Genomic DNA, 12955 nt, shown 5'->3' with positions numbered 1-12955 from the left:
CCTGTGGAGTCAGGAGTTCAGGCTCCAGACTGACAGGAGAAAGGGATGTCGAGGTCACGGGCCTTCAAGTGCTCAGTGCCACAGTGGCTCAGAATTGAGACGTTTAAGTGGGGAGAAGAATCCCCTGTGGGGACAGGGAGCATGTCGGAGGCGTCAAGGGGGGCTGTCTCCATCCTCAAGAAAGGTGGGTGCAGGCCTCTGTCTCTGGCTGGACACCGGATGGCAGGAGAAGTTCAGCATGGACACTGCTCCCTTGCTGGGGGCTGGTTGCACTGGTTGTGATGTCCAGGAGGAGCCAAAAGCATGAGAAGAGCCTGCAGCCTCCTATTGCCTGACAGCAGACTGCTTGATCTCTTCCTTCAGGCTCCTACAGGAATTCGCAGGTGCCCCAGGCCCCTTTGGCCATGAGACCTGGAGCTGAGAGGCAGCGCTTTGACACCAGGGTATGTCTGCCCGAGAGAGGATGCTGAAGCACCTTCTGACTGGGAGGGCGGTGAGAAGCCCAGCTGTGGCCTCACTGCCTGAAAAAGGACCACCCAGTGCTGAAAAACCAGCCTTTAGCCCTTGCAAACCTGCAACACAGTAAGGGTCACAGTTTAGTGCCTTGCCTGTAATTTCTCACCCTACAGAGCGTCCTCACGGCAGAGGTGTGGAGTCCCAAGCATGCCTGAATGAGAAGACTCTCTTCTTCATTCCCTCCCATCACCTCTTTACACACATTGCCAAGATCCCCCAGGGGCCTTCTCTTTCCCAGGCTGAACGCTGCCAGCCTTCTCAGCCCATCCTCACAAGAAAGATGCTCCTGTCCCTGCACCATTTGGCTGGGCTCGCTCCAATATCTGTCTGGCACTGGGGAGCCCAGAACTGGACCCAGCACTCCAGATGTGGCCTCACCGGCGCTGAGTAGAGAGGAAGGATCAGGTCCCTTGTCCTGCTGGCAACTCTCTTCCTGCTGCACCCCAGGATGCTGTTGGCCTTCCTTGCCACGAGGCTGCATTGCCACAGCAGACTCAGGAACGACCCTGAGCCACTGAAGCTGAACGGGACACAACTGTGAGTATTCAGAAGTAGCCCAGCTGCTTGTCCAGCTCTTACTCTTCCGTCAGTGTCCACCAATGAGCAGTGTTGGAGAAGGGGGCTCATGGTAGGAGCCATGACTGCTCCCGTGGCTTTACCTCCTAGCCAAAGAAGCCCAGGAGGAGCATTTCAGGCACAGGAAGAACAGATCACTTCTCTTCCCCGCTTCTTCCTTTGAGAGGAAGAGAGTAGTTTCTGGCAGCTCTGTTACCTCGGGGCTGGAGGTGGTTTTTCTGACTGTCTCTCACTCAACAAACAGGTGGGTCGGTCTCGGCATGCACCTCGATATCTCGTCCTCACCGCTTTCCTGGGACAACTGTTGGGTAAGTCCTGGATTTCTAGAAATGCATACTTCTTTTTTTCCCCAGGAAACCCTTGCCAGCCTTATCAGGATCATGCAGAGAACTACTCTTGAATTACAGGAAAGTGCTGGGAAATGTCACCTCACATTTGTGGTTTTGCACACATTCTCTCAAGATGCTCTTGCTGTTCAAAAGGAGAGAGGAGAGAGACCTCACACCTCTTCTCCTGCTTTTCTCTCCCCTTCAGTCCACCTCTCTCTGCCTCTCTCTTCTGATCCACCTCCTGTCACCACAGGAGATCTCAGCTGTCTCTGCAGCCCCACATTTCCTCCTTTCCAATGCAAAGTACCGGATTTTGTCAAAGCTGCCCCCGGGACCTCAAAGCTTTCATGCCATTGACATTCATAGGCTGTCCCATTCTGTCTCCTGCCTGACACATACCTGCCATAGCTTCCAGTTTTCTCTTGGTTCACAAAACAGCCAGGGCTCCCTCTTTTCAAGCTCAGCTGTGTGTATACTCAGGGAGCTAGGAGCCCTGTGAGATGACAGGGATGGGGAAGCAGGATGGATGATGTTTTTGCCCTAGCTCCATGGGCACCTCAACAAGCTGGAGGGGAGCTGGTGCCAGCACACACACTCATGTTAGGCATGACAGGCTGTTCCCTGGTTCTCTGGGCAGGAGGAGAAGGAGCAAGGAGCAGGAGCAGGGAGTGAGCACAACTCTCCTCAGGGTCCACGCTGGGCTGAGAGCTCTGAGCTCCTGCCCAAAAGAACTCGCCACCTGCCTGTCCCCACGCCTCAGGAATTTACTGCAGGGCAAGGGACAGGGAGCCTTCTCCACCAGGGTTTTGCATCCACTCCTGGCTTGCTTCCCAGACCCCTTCCCTGCACAGCTGCTGACCCTTGCTTTCTTCCAGGCACCGTGGGGCAGAGCACCGTCACCCAGCAAGAAGGACAAGTCACAGTGAAGCCAAGAGACACCATGCAAACAACCTGCACTTAGCAGACCTCCAGCTCTGGGGGTTTGCTCTGGTACCAGCAGACAAAAGGCCAAACTCTCCAGCTGGTCTCATGTCAGGCAGCAGCTGGCTCCAAGCAGAGCGGCCGTCTCACTGCGTTGCTGAACACCACGGGGAAACACAGCCTGGAGGAAGTCGAGGCCTCTGACAGTGCCTTGTACCTCTGTGCTGGGCAAGACACCCCGGTGCAGGGAGCTTCCTTGGCTGTGCAACAAGGCAGGGCAGGGAGGGGATGTGTCTGTGCCAGGCTGATCCTGGGTGCAGGGGCCCTCAGCTCTCCCCTGGCAGCGCTGCTTCCCCTGTGCACCCAGGCATCTGCAGGGCAAGCTCCTCTTTCTGAAACCTGCCAGTGCTAGTGGCTGACCCTGACTGTAGGGCAGAGCCTGCTGGGAATCAGGATGCCAGGGGCTTGCTCTCAGCCCTGCATAACCAGTGTGAGTAAATTCCTGTGAGCCCAGGACCAATTAAGTACATCAAGCACTCGCCAGCTGCATTCAGAGGCCCCTAGAGCACATTTTAGTAGAGATTTGTGGGCTTATTTGCTCTAGTCAATCAAACAAAAAACGGGCTTTGAGTCAAGCCATCAGGTTCTCTCCAGATGCTCAGCCAGTCCAAGTGCAAAGTCTGTGCCTGAGGGGCAAAGCAAACCACACAGAACAGCCCCAACTGCCAAAGGCCGAGGTGCTCTGCATGGTGGTAACTGCCCTGGTTTCAGCTGGCCAGACCAAATTCCTGGACAGGCATTTCTAGGGAGCGACAAAGCAAGGCAGGCCACTGGCTCTGGAGCAGCCTTCCTCACTTCCCAGGAACAGTGCCTTTGTGGTGGGTTGACCCTGGATGGATGCCAGGAGACCACCAAAGCTGCTCTATCACTCCCTCTCCTCAGCTGGACAGGGGAGAGGAAATAGAACAAAAGGCTCGTGAGTGGAGATACGGACAGTTTAATGAAAGTTGAAGCAAAAGCCAATGCAGAAAAGCAAAAGGAAGACAAAAAGATTTTATTCTCTACTTCCCATCAGCAGCGATGTCCAGCCAACCCCTGGGAAGCAGGGCCCCAGCACACAGAGCAGTTGCTCGGGAGGACTAACACTGTAAAACAATGAATGCCCCCCCCCCCCCCCCCCCCATCGTAGCTTTTATCACTGCGTGGACGTCATATGGTATGGAATATCCCTTTGGTCAGTCTGGGTCAGCTGTCCTGGCTACATCCTCTCCCAAGATACAGCCTCGATACGGAATGAGCACTGCTCAGCAGCAGCCATAACACTGGTGTGTTATCAACACCCTTCCAGCTAGCAGTACAAAGCACAGCAGTATGAGGTCTATGGGGAAAATTAACTTCATCTCAGCTGGGCCTTCCAAGGGCCCACAGCACTGTGTCCCACACTCCCCGCACTCGGGGAAAGGTGAAGAATCCCCTTCTGCCTCCACTCTGATCACCCTAGGCTAACACCTTGCTCACTGAGCGCTTGGGAGAGTGTCCACAGAGGGAGGGACACCACAAAGAAAGAGGCTGGGCTGCAGCAGAACTTCCATGACACAAAGGACGAAAACAAAGTCACCCGGAGTGGAGTGCCACCATGAAGAGAGCACCAGGGACAGTCGAGATGTGGTGCCCTTTGGCTGTAGCAGAGTTCCTGCAGGGCGCCTCTTGGCTTGCACTGAGGAGGGAAGCGTGCAGCAGATCCCCCCTAGAATGGCGTGGGTAGGCCAAAGCGGATCAGAAGGCAACAAGTAGGTGGGAGGGAAAGGAGAGAGCAGAAGGAGGGGAAGGCAGACATGGGCTGTGCTTTCAAGCTGATCCCTTCCAGCCTTACTTTGCCAGGGGAGACAGGGATGCCCAGCCTCTCTGAAAGAGAATGGCCAGGAACTGCATCACTCACATGTCAGCACACATGTGAACCCATGAGCATGCACAGCCAGTTACAGAGGAACCCCTGCACATGCACACACATTCACCCCTGAGACTTGTCATCACATAAGTGGTTGCGTGTGCTTCTACACACTTGCACACTCACACTTGCATGTGGATACATATGCACATGGTCACGTACAAGCACACAGACATACACATGCATGTCTCCACAGACAGATGCCCATACACACACATGCACACTGACAACACACACATGCTTGCTCACCTGCAAAACTGTGCATGTACACAGCCGCATGCACAGACACACACAGAAATGCACTTGTTCACCCAGCCCCCGGCAGACACTCACTCTCACATGTGCATTTGCAAATGAACATACAAATGCAAGCACCCAGGCACAAATACGCCCACAGGCACAGCCAGATGCATATGCACATGAGGAAGCACAGCCCCTCCCCACACGCTGACAACCAGGACTCCACCGGCCACCTCTCTGCCTCTGTGCCCCTGACAACTTTCTGCAAGTCCTTGAAAGCCCAGTGCTAAGAAGGTGAATCAGGCACCAGCCATCCGTGGTGGATTTAATGACAGCAGAGGGCTTTGGGGCTTTTGGGGGTTGGACAGAAGTAGTTCCATCGACTGTGTTCTCATTGCAGGAAAGAGAGAAGGTGTATTGGGGTCTAAGCCACAGGGTCTTGTTTGAACATTCAACCCAGTCACCTCCAAAGTCTGTGCATGAGAGACAAAGCTATTGCTGCAGCTCCAGGGGTTCCCACCTAACAACTCAAAGGAATCCCAAAGTCTGACAAGATCCAGCCCATCCCTGGTGATCAGCCTAGGGCGGTTGTGGAGGTCTGGGACCAGTTCCAGCTGCAATGCAGGGAGAGGTGCTGCCCTGACATGCTCACATGGGAGCCAAGGGTGGTGTGTCTGGGGTGAGCCACGTGCCCTGCAGCTGCAAAGGCTGAGGCCGGGATGCCAGAAAGGAAGCTGGCCTGATGAAGTTGCCTTAAGATAAATACCCTCTCTTCAAAAGCCAAACCAATATTAAGTTGCAGGTGGCATGAGGAGGAGACTTCAAACTGCCTGAGCCAAGCCCTGGCATGCATCAGTTAACCTGGCTCATTAGAGCTCATGGAGCAGCACTGCTGAGAAGTCTGTCTCCTCATCTGCTTTTAGCACTGGAGCAGCCTCCAGAGCCACAGGAGTCCTGGCAGGAGGGTGTGCCCAGCACTGCACAGGCACCAGGAGGACAAGCCTGGTGCCCTGAGAGCCTCCCAGAAGGACTGGCATTTTCCAAGGGTCCTCGCCTGGCCTGGAAAGCTCCCGTTCAGGTCCCCGCAACTCTGACCTGCCTCCCTTGGAAGGAGTCCAGCTCCTGGCTGTGCTCTGCAAGCGCAGCATCAGGAAGCAAGGTGCCAGCCAGATGGGCTTGGTAGAAACCTTCTCAGAAAGCAGCTGCAGCATTGCTTAGGCTAAAGCAGCTGCTGCTGTTGTTAGCCACCAGGCAGCCATCATAGATGTGTACCATGTGCGTAAAAAGCATGTGCGTGTGTCAGTATTTTGCATCGTTGGCTGGTGAGCTCAGGAGTTGCTGCTGTGATGGACCATTACTCCTTGTCCTCTCACTACAGGCCCTGGTAAAAAGTCTTTCTCCGTCTTTCTTATAAGCTGCCTTTCCATACTGAAAGACCACAATGAGGTCTCCCTGGAGCCTTCTCTTCAGCCTCTCTGGCTGAACAATCCCAACTCTCTCAGCCTTTCTTCACAGGAGAGGTGTTCCAGCCTTCGGCTCTTTTTTGTGGTCAACCCCTGGAGGACCCACTTTAAGAGATCCGTGTCTGTCTTTTTTGGGAAGCCCTGAACTGGACGCAGTACTCCAGGTGGGGTGTCATGAGAGCAGAGGAGAGGGGCAGAATCAGCCCCCTTGACCTGCTAGCCACACGTCTTTTGTTGTAGCTCAGGATGTAGCTCAGGTTTTCTGGGCAGCAAGCACGCATTACTGACTCATGTCCCATTTTTCAACCACTGGTACCCCCAAGCCCTTCTCCGCAGAGCTGCTCTCAATCAATTCATCCCCCAGTCTGTACTGATACTGGAGATTGCCCCAACCCAAGTGCAGGACCTTGCACTTGATCTTATTGAAGTCCATGAGGTTCATATGGGCCCAGTCCTCAAGCCTGTCCAAGTCTCTCTGGATGGCATCCATTTCCTCAAGAGTACCAATTGCACCGCTCAGCTTGGTGTCATCTGCAAACTGTCTATGATATAAATGGAGATATCAAATACTGTTGGTGCCAGTACAGACAGGACAGTGGGTAATGGTTTGTCCTGGTTTTGGCTGGGATAGAGTTAGTTTTCTTCCTAGTCGCTGTATAGTGCTGTGATTTGGATTTAGGAAGAGAATAATGTTGATAACACACTGATGTGTTAGTTGTTGCTAAGCAGTGCTTACACTGGTCAAGGCCTTTTCAGCTTCCCGCGCTCTGCCAGGAGGAAGCTGGGAGGGAGCACAGGCAGGACAGCTGGCCCAGACTGGCCAAAGGGCTATTCCATACCATATGAGGTCATGCTCAGTACATAAGGTGGGGGAGTTGAGCCGGGGGGAGTGACCACTGCTTGGGAACTGTCTGGGCATCGCTCAGTGGGTGGTGAGCAATTGCATCGTGATTCGCTTACTTTGGATGTTGTTGTTGTTATTATCATTATTACTTCCATTACTACTATTACTTTTTTACCTTTTTTTATTTCAGTTATTAAACTGTTCTTGTCTCAACCTACGAGTTTTCTAACTTTCACTCTTCAGATTTTCTCCCCCATCCCACTGGGGGAGGGAGCTAGCAGCTGTGTGGTGCTCAGTTGCTGGCTAGGGTTAAACCATGATGCGGTTTTAAACTGGAAGAGGGTAGATGTAGGTTGGACAGAAGGAAGAAATTTTTTACGATAAGGGTGGTAAGACACTCGAACGGATTGCCCAGAGAAGTTGTGGATGCCTCATCATTGGAAGAGTTCAAGGTCAGGTTGGATGGGGCTTTGAGCAACCTGATCAAGTGAGAGATGTCCCTGCCGGGGACATCTGCCCCCCTGCAGGGGGGTTGGACTAGATGGTCTTTCGAGGTCCCTTCCAACCCAAACCGTTCTATGCTTCTATGATTCTATGACAGCCCCAGCCGTGCCTGCCACAGGGAGCTGCTGCTCTGCTCACCAGGACCACCTTACCTGTCCCAGCCCCTCCCGCCCCAGGACCCGAGGAGGTTTCCCTGCCACCAGGCATTGTCACCAGCATCAGTACTGGCACTAGCAGCAAGCAATGGCATCAGAGTCGGTATCAGGCTTCTTCTGAGCTTCTCCATTGTTTCCCTCAAGGGGATCTCTTCTGGTACTCGGAAGCCATCCCGCAGCATCAGGAGCTGGAGTTCAACACAGACATGAGACGATGAAGTAGAGGTGGCCAAAACCTTCAGGTTCTCTCCATAGGTTCCAGACCTATGCTAGTAGGCTGTTGTAGAGGATTTCCCTCCACACCAAATGGAGAGCATTTTGGTGTGCAGGAGAAGTCCTGGAGATAGGACGAAAGCTCGTACACACCTTGTAAAGACATGTTTGCCAAGATCGCCTCTCAGAGGCAGTCAGAAAGAGAATTGCTGTGTTGCCAGAGATTTTTCTGTCCCGCTGGTCCCCAGGAAGCCTGCACGGCTCTACTAGCTCTCTCAGATGTTCAAAGTCCATGCTCTTGGGCTTCAGAAGCAGAGAGAGAAACGTGGTTTCTGACAAGGCAGAGGCCCCTGTCTTGAACTGGCAAAGGATCCTTTCTCCAGGCATTCCTCAAATGGGCTTCCAACTGGCCAGCCTGCATGCTTGCCTCTGTGATGGTGTCTTGGAGCTCAGGGCAGCAGCCAGGAGTTCTCCACGTGGATACCAGAAGGGACTCAGGTATCAGGTACCTCCCTCGTGGGCTTCCCCCAGCCCTGCCTCATTTCTTCTGCAGTGGCGCCACACTGTACAGCTCTATCCAAGATCTCAGTGGGGGAGCAGACCACCAGGCAGAGGTGGGCAAGAGGCCCTGCCAGGAGAAGAGCTGGCCTTGGGAAAAGCTGCTTCATGCCTGGGGGAAGGCCAGGCACCAGAGAGCAGCCGTGGGGGCTTGGGCACTGGCTGCTGTCCTTGGGGTGCCCTGTGTGGTGGGAGCTGGGGGTGTGTGAGGGAGGCATGAGGGCCCTGCTGTGTGGCCTGAGCAGGCAGAGTTCCTCATCACAATGTGAGTTGCCTTAGCCCTGCTCATCAGTGTTATGGCTGGGCTGCGCAGGGAAGTGTTTGGGGGTTGAGGGTGTAGCGGTTAACTGTCCTTGCTACCCTTGCCCTTGGGTGCAGGCCATGCCCCTTCATTCTGGAGACAGGTGGGAGGATGAGGAGAAGATCTGGGGCTGTTTTGTGAGCATGTCTTCCTCAGCTCCAGCAGACAGGGACGGGAAGAGAACCACTGCCCTGTGTTTGCTTGTTCCCTCACCTTACCCCCCAACAGCCAGGGCAATACCTTTCTTCCTTGGCAACTCACGACAATGTCCACCAATAAGAGGAATATGTGGAGGCAGAGGCTGTGATGCAAAAAACTTTAATGCCTCTGAAGAGGGAAATGAGTTCCCTTATAGAAGAAGCTGCTGGTGGTGGAAGATCACTGGCAGCTGCTGAAAGTCTGCGCCATCACCCACAGTGGAGATCCCACAGGGCATCCATCTGCGTGCCCCATGGCGGGAGAGGGGTCAGCAAATCCCCCACGTTGGCTTTGAGGTTCTCATGGGCCAGAAGAACAGAAGACAGGAAAGAGATGGGAGAGAGCGGAAGGCAAGGAAATTAGACTTTCGCCATGTTTTCAGAGAGGCCCAGCTGCACCTCCTCTGGAAGGGCAGCACTGCATGCTCAGCTTCTCCAAAACCGATGGCCAGGAGCTCTGTCCTCAGTCCAGAATCTAGGCCTGCATTCCTGGGCGTCCTCATCCAGGCTGTCACCAGTGGCTTTAGCAGGGGGGGCACCTTCTGCCACAGTAGCGGCTGGAAATGCCGGAGAGGTCACAGCAGCCAGAGGTGATGGGCACTCCCTGAGAGCTGAGGATGCTGCCAGCAGCAGCGGAGGTGGAGGATCCCACAACGGTGTTCTGTGGGAAGGAGCTGAGGATGGGTCCGGGCAGGGTCACCACCACGGAGGAGGGCTGGATGACGACGGTGGAGTTCTGGCACTGCCTGACACAGGGCTCATTGCAGCTGTTGGCCAGTGCGGTCGGGCCGCAGGGCTGGCATGGCAGGCACTGGTCGCAGCAGGACATGTCTCTGGGTTGGAGGTGCACCTGGAGGAGAGGGCAGGGAGGAAGCAAAACATGGGGATGTGTGAGGAGCAGCTTGTCACCACACCATGAGGGAGCCAAAGAACGGGCAGGGCCAGGAGGTGAAGGCTGTGCAGAGATGGATGAGGGCTTCTTGGCCTCATCCTGCCAGGGCCCAAAAACAGCCACCAGGTGTTCAGCACATGGCACCACCAGGTGCCACCAGAGCCACTCGGGGGCTGCCTAGCCCCTCCCTCCAGAAGCCACCTCAGTACAGTCCCAGCTTCCCTCCATGTCTAACCTTCTCCCCACTTCCCTCTCTCATGACAGAGCCCCATTATCTGGCATAGAACAAAGCTGGTGCCAGCTGAGAGGTCCATTAAGGTGAGACCTCCTTTGAGGGAAAGTGGAGAAGGAGAAGGGTCTTCAGGCTCACCTGACTCCCAAGGAGAAGGAGGCAAGAGAAGTGGATGAGAGAGCGAGGAGCTGGGCTGCCTTTTATGGTGGACCTTTACTGCCCCAGGCTGCCAGAGGCATCCCTTGCAGAAGTGATTATTTTCTGACAAGCTCATCTTGAATGCAAAGCATGCCAGCTAATGCGATGGGCTGTGTTTTGGCTTCCTGAATTGCTGTCTTTTCATTTCCTGCATTATGCCAGGCACATTCCTCAGGGAAGGCACCTTTACCGTGACAGGATGAGAAGCCCAAGCATTTCCGGAGCAAAACACATCAGCGTGGGCAGAGGACTCAGCTCACCTGCTGGAGGAGTCCAGTAAAGGCAAATGATGTCAGCCTGGGTCACTCCTTTGGGGCTCTTGGTGGCCCTGTTGACGAGAAGTGGCCCAGCTCCTGGCTTTGAAGGTATCCCACCTAACACTGCTCCCAGAAAAATTCTGCTGGCTGGTTTTGCCTGCTCCTGTTCTACACCAGGGAGGGGGCATGGGGGAAGATGTGTTGCAGGGTCCTTTTCAGATCTCAGAAAGAAAGACCTGACAGCAAACCACATAATAGAATGGCTGGTTTAGTAAGGTAGAATCAAAAGAGGAATAGAGATAGCGAGTAAACCTTACATCCCTTCAGATGCTGGGAACCCTGTGTTTGTGCAGCATCAGATGGACCCAGGTAGATTTTCCCAAGATGCACTGCGCAGATCCTGTCCAGGGAGAGCTTCTGCTTCCCTCCCATGCCATGCTGCCTTTTCTTTTGTGTTACCAAAAAAAAGGAAAAAAAAAGAAATAGTACATCATCTGAAACCCTGGAAGGTTATTTCTGCCGTAATATCCACCGATGTGCAGCACAGGCTGGCACAGGGCACTCCAGCAGGTTCCCTTGCAGCAGCTATTGTGCTGATGTAGCGGCCTCTCAAGCCTCTAGTGCGAGGCCCCAGACAGCAGATATGTCTTGCCCAAGATCACTGACTCCTTGAACACAAGGTTTTCTTCCAAGCTCCCAATACACCTCCCCTCTGGGCAGTCTCCCTGGCTACCCAAACACCACCATTAGCACATTTAGGGCCTCGTCCTTCCCCTGAATGCTCCCCAGGATCCCTGCCGGGGCTATCCCCAGGGTGTCCCCAGTTGAGTGTAAAGGCGGTCCTGTTTATGCTTGTGTTTGCTTGCCTGCACTTGTCTGCATGCTGGATTTCTGCAAGTGTTTCTGGGTGCAGAGATTTGCATGATTCCAGGATGGTGCACATGAGCATGTGCGTGATTGTGTGTCCCTCATCTCAAGGGAATGCGCTGCTCACGGCAGGGTCACTCTCCACTGCTCCGTCCATGAGCTCCACAAAGCAGCCAGGGCCAGAAGGAGCCTGAGTGCAGCTGAACAGCAGCAGAAGAAACTGGACAGAGAACTGCCCACAGCACAGGCACTGAAATGCAACCTTCTGTGTCTTCAGCCCTCCTTTTCCTGCCCCTGCAAGGCTCACCCTGTTTTACTGCTGATTTCAGGCCACAACAAGGATGGTTTCACTCCAGTTTGGATCTTTACTTCAATTGAGTGTAACTGCATTGGGAATGCTGACGTGCAGAAACAGACTCCACAACCCGTAAGGTTGTAAAGTAGGTACGTGTATTCAGCGCTGGGCAGCACGGGGGGGTCATCCCGTCAAAGTCGTGCGCGCCCACGTAGTGGGTTGTCCTGGATTTATACGACAAAGTATTACATATACAGAAGGTTTCCCAATACGCCTATACATATGCATGACCTGTCCCCGCCTTGTATTAAAATTAGCCCCAAGAGGTCGTTTGCATAAACACCTCCCAGCGGCGCTTGCGCAGTGCCTCCTGGTGGTAGTCGCCGGGGGGTCGTGGGGATGAAGGCTGATGACTCTTCTTCGTCACCGCTAGGAACCGCTTGTTTTTGCGCAGACTCAGTTGCTCCTTGACTCTTGTCCAAACTGCAGGGTCGGTTTCAGCTGGTTTTTAAGACAAGTTTCTGTTCTTATCAGGAACTGTCCTTTGGTGAGAGATTACAAGACTCCTTACTTCAATCATTTTGTACAATAGTTAAACTTTTACAGTTACACTCTAAAGTCCCTTTTCAATGCCTCAGCTCGGCTGGCACTCCCCCCTCCCGGCCTCTCCAGGCCAGGACACAGCTGCTCTCTCCAGTGTTAGAGAGTTCAAAAAGATGGCGTTTGCTTTATGGGCAAGGAGAAATGCTGAGGAATCCTGCCGACCATGTGCTGGCCATTCCTGAGTGGATCTGTTTCCAGCGCAGTGTTGGTGGTGTCTGGGGTGGGACGCACACCCACCTCATGTCCAAGCCAATGCCAGATGTACTCATCGGCCTGGTGCTGTGTCAGGCAGGGACTGAGACCTTGGACCAAATTGGTACTGAATGCAAGGAACATGGAGCCAATGAGGACAGGTGCTCTGCTGGACCTCATGCACACCAAGAAGGAAGAGCTCACTGGGGATGTGAAGAGCAAAAGCAGCCTTGGCTGCAATGACCATGAGATGGTGGAGTTGAGGGTCCTGAGGGCAGCGAGGAGGGTGAATAGCAAGCTCACAACCCGGTCCTTCAGGAAGGCACGCTTTGGCTTCTTCAAAGATCTAGTTGGAAGAGTTCCCTGGGATAAGGCCCTAGAGGGAAGAGGGGCCAATACACCTCCCCTCTGGGCAGTTTCCCTGGCTACCCAAACACCACCATTAGCACATTTAGGGCCTCGTCCTTCCCCTGAATGCTCCCCAGGATCCCTGCCGGGGCTATCCCCAGGGTGTCCCCAGTTGAGTGTAAAGGCGGTCCTGTTTATGCTTGTGTTTGCTTGCCTGCACTTGTCTGCATGCTGGGTTTCTGCAAGTGTTTCTGGGTGCAGAGTTTTGCATGATTCCAGGATGGTGCACATGAGCATGTGCGTGAT

This window comes from Platalea leucorodia (assembly GCF_965183815.1).
Source record: "Platalea leucorodia genome assembly, chromosome: 22".
Classification (NCBI taxonomy): Eukaryota; Metazoa; Chordata; class Aves; order Pelecaniformes; family Threskiornithidae; genus Platalea; species Platalea leucorodia.
The sequence above is the reverse complement of the archived record's forward strand: the minus strand, read 5'-3'. Positions refer to the sequence as shown.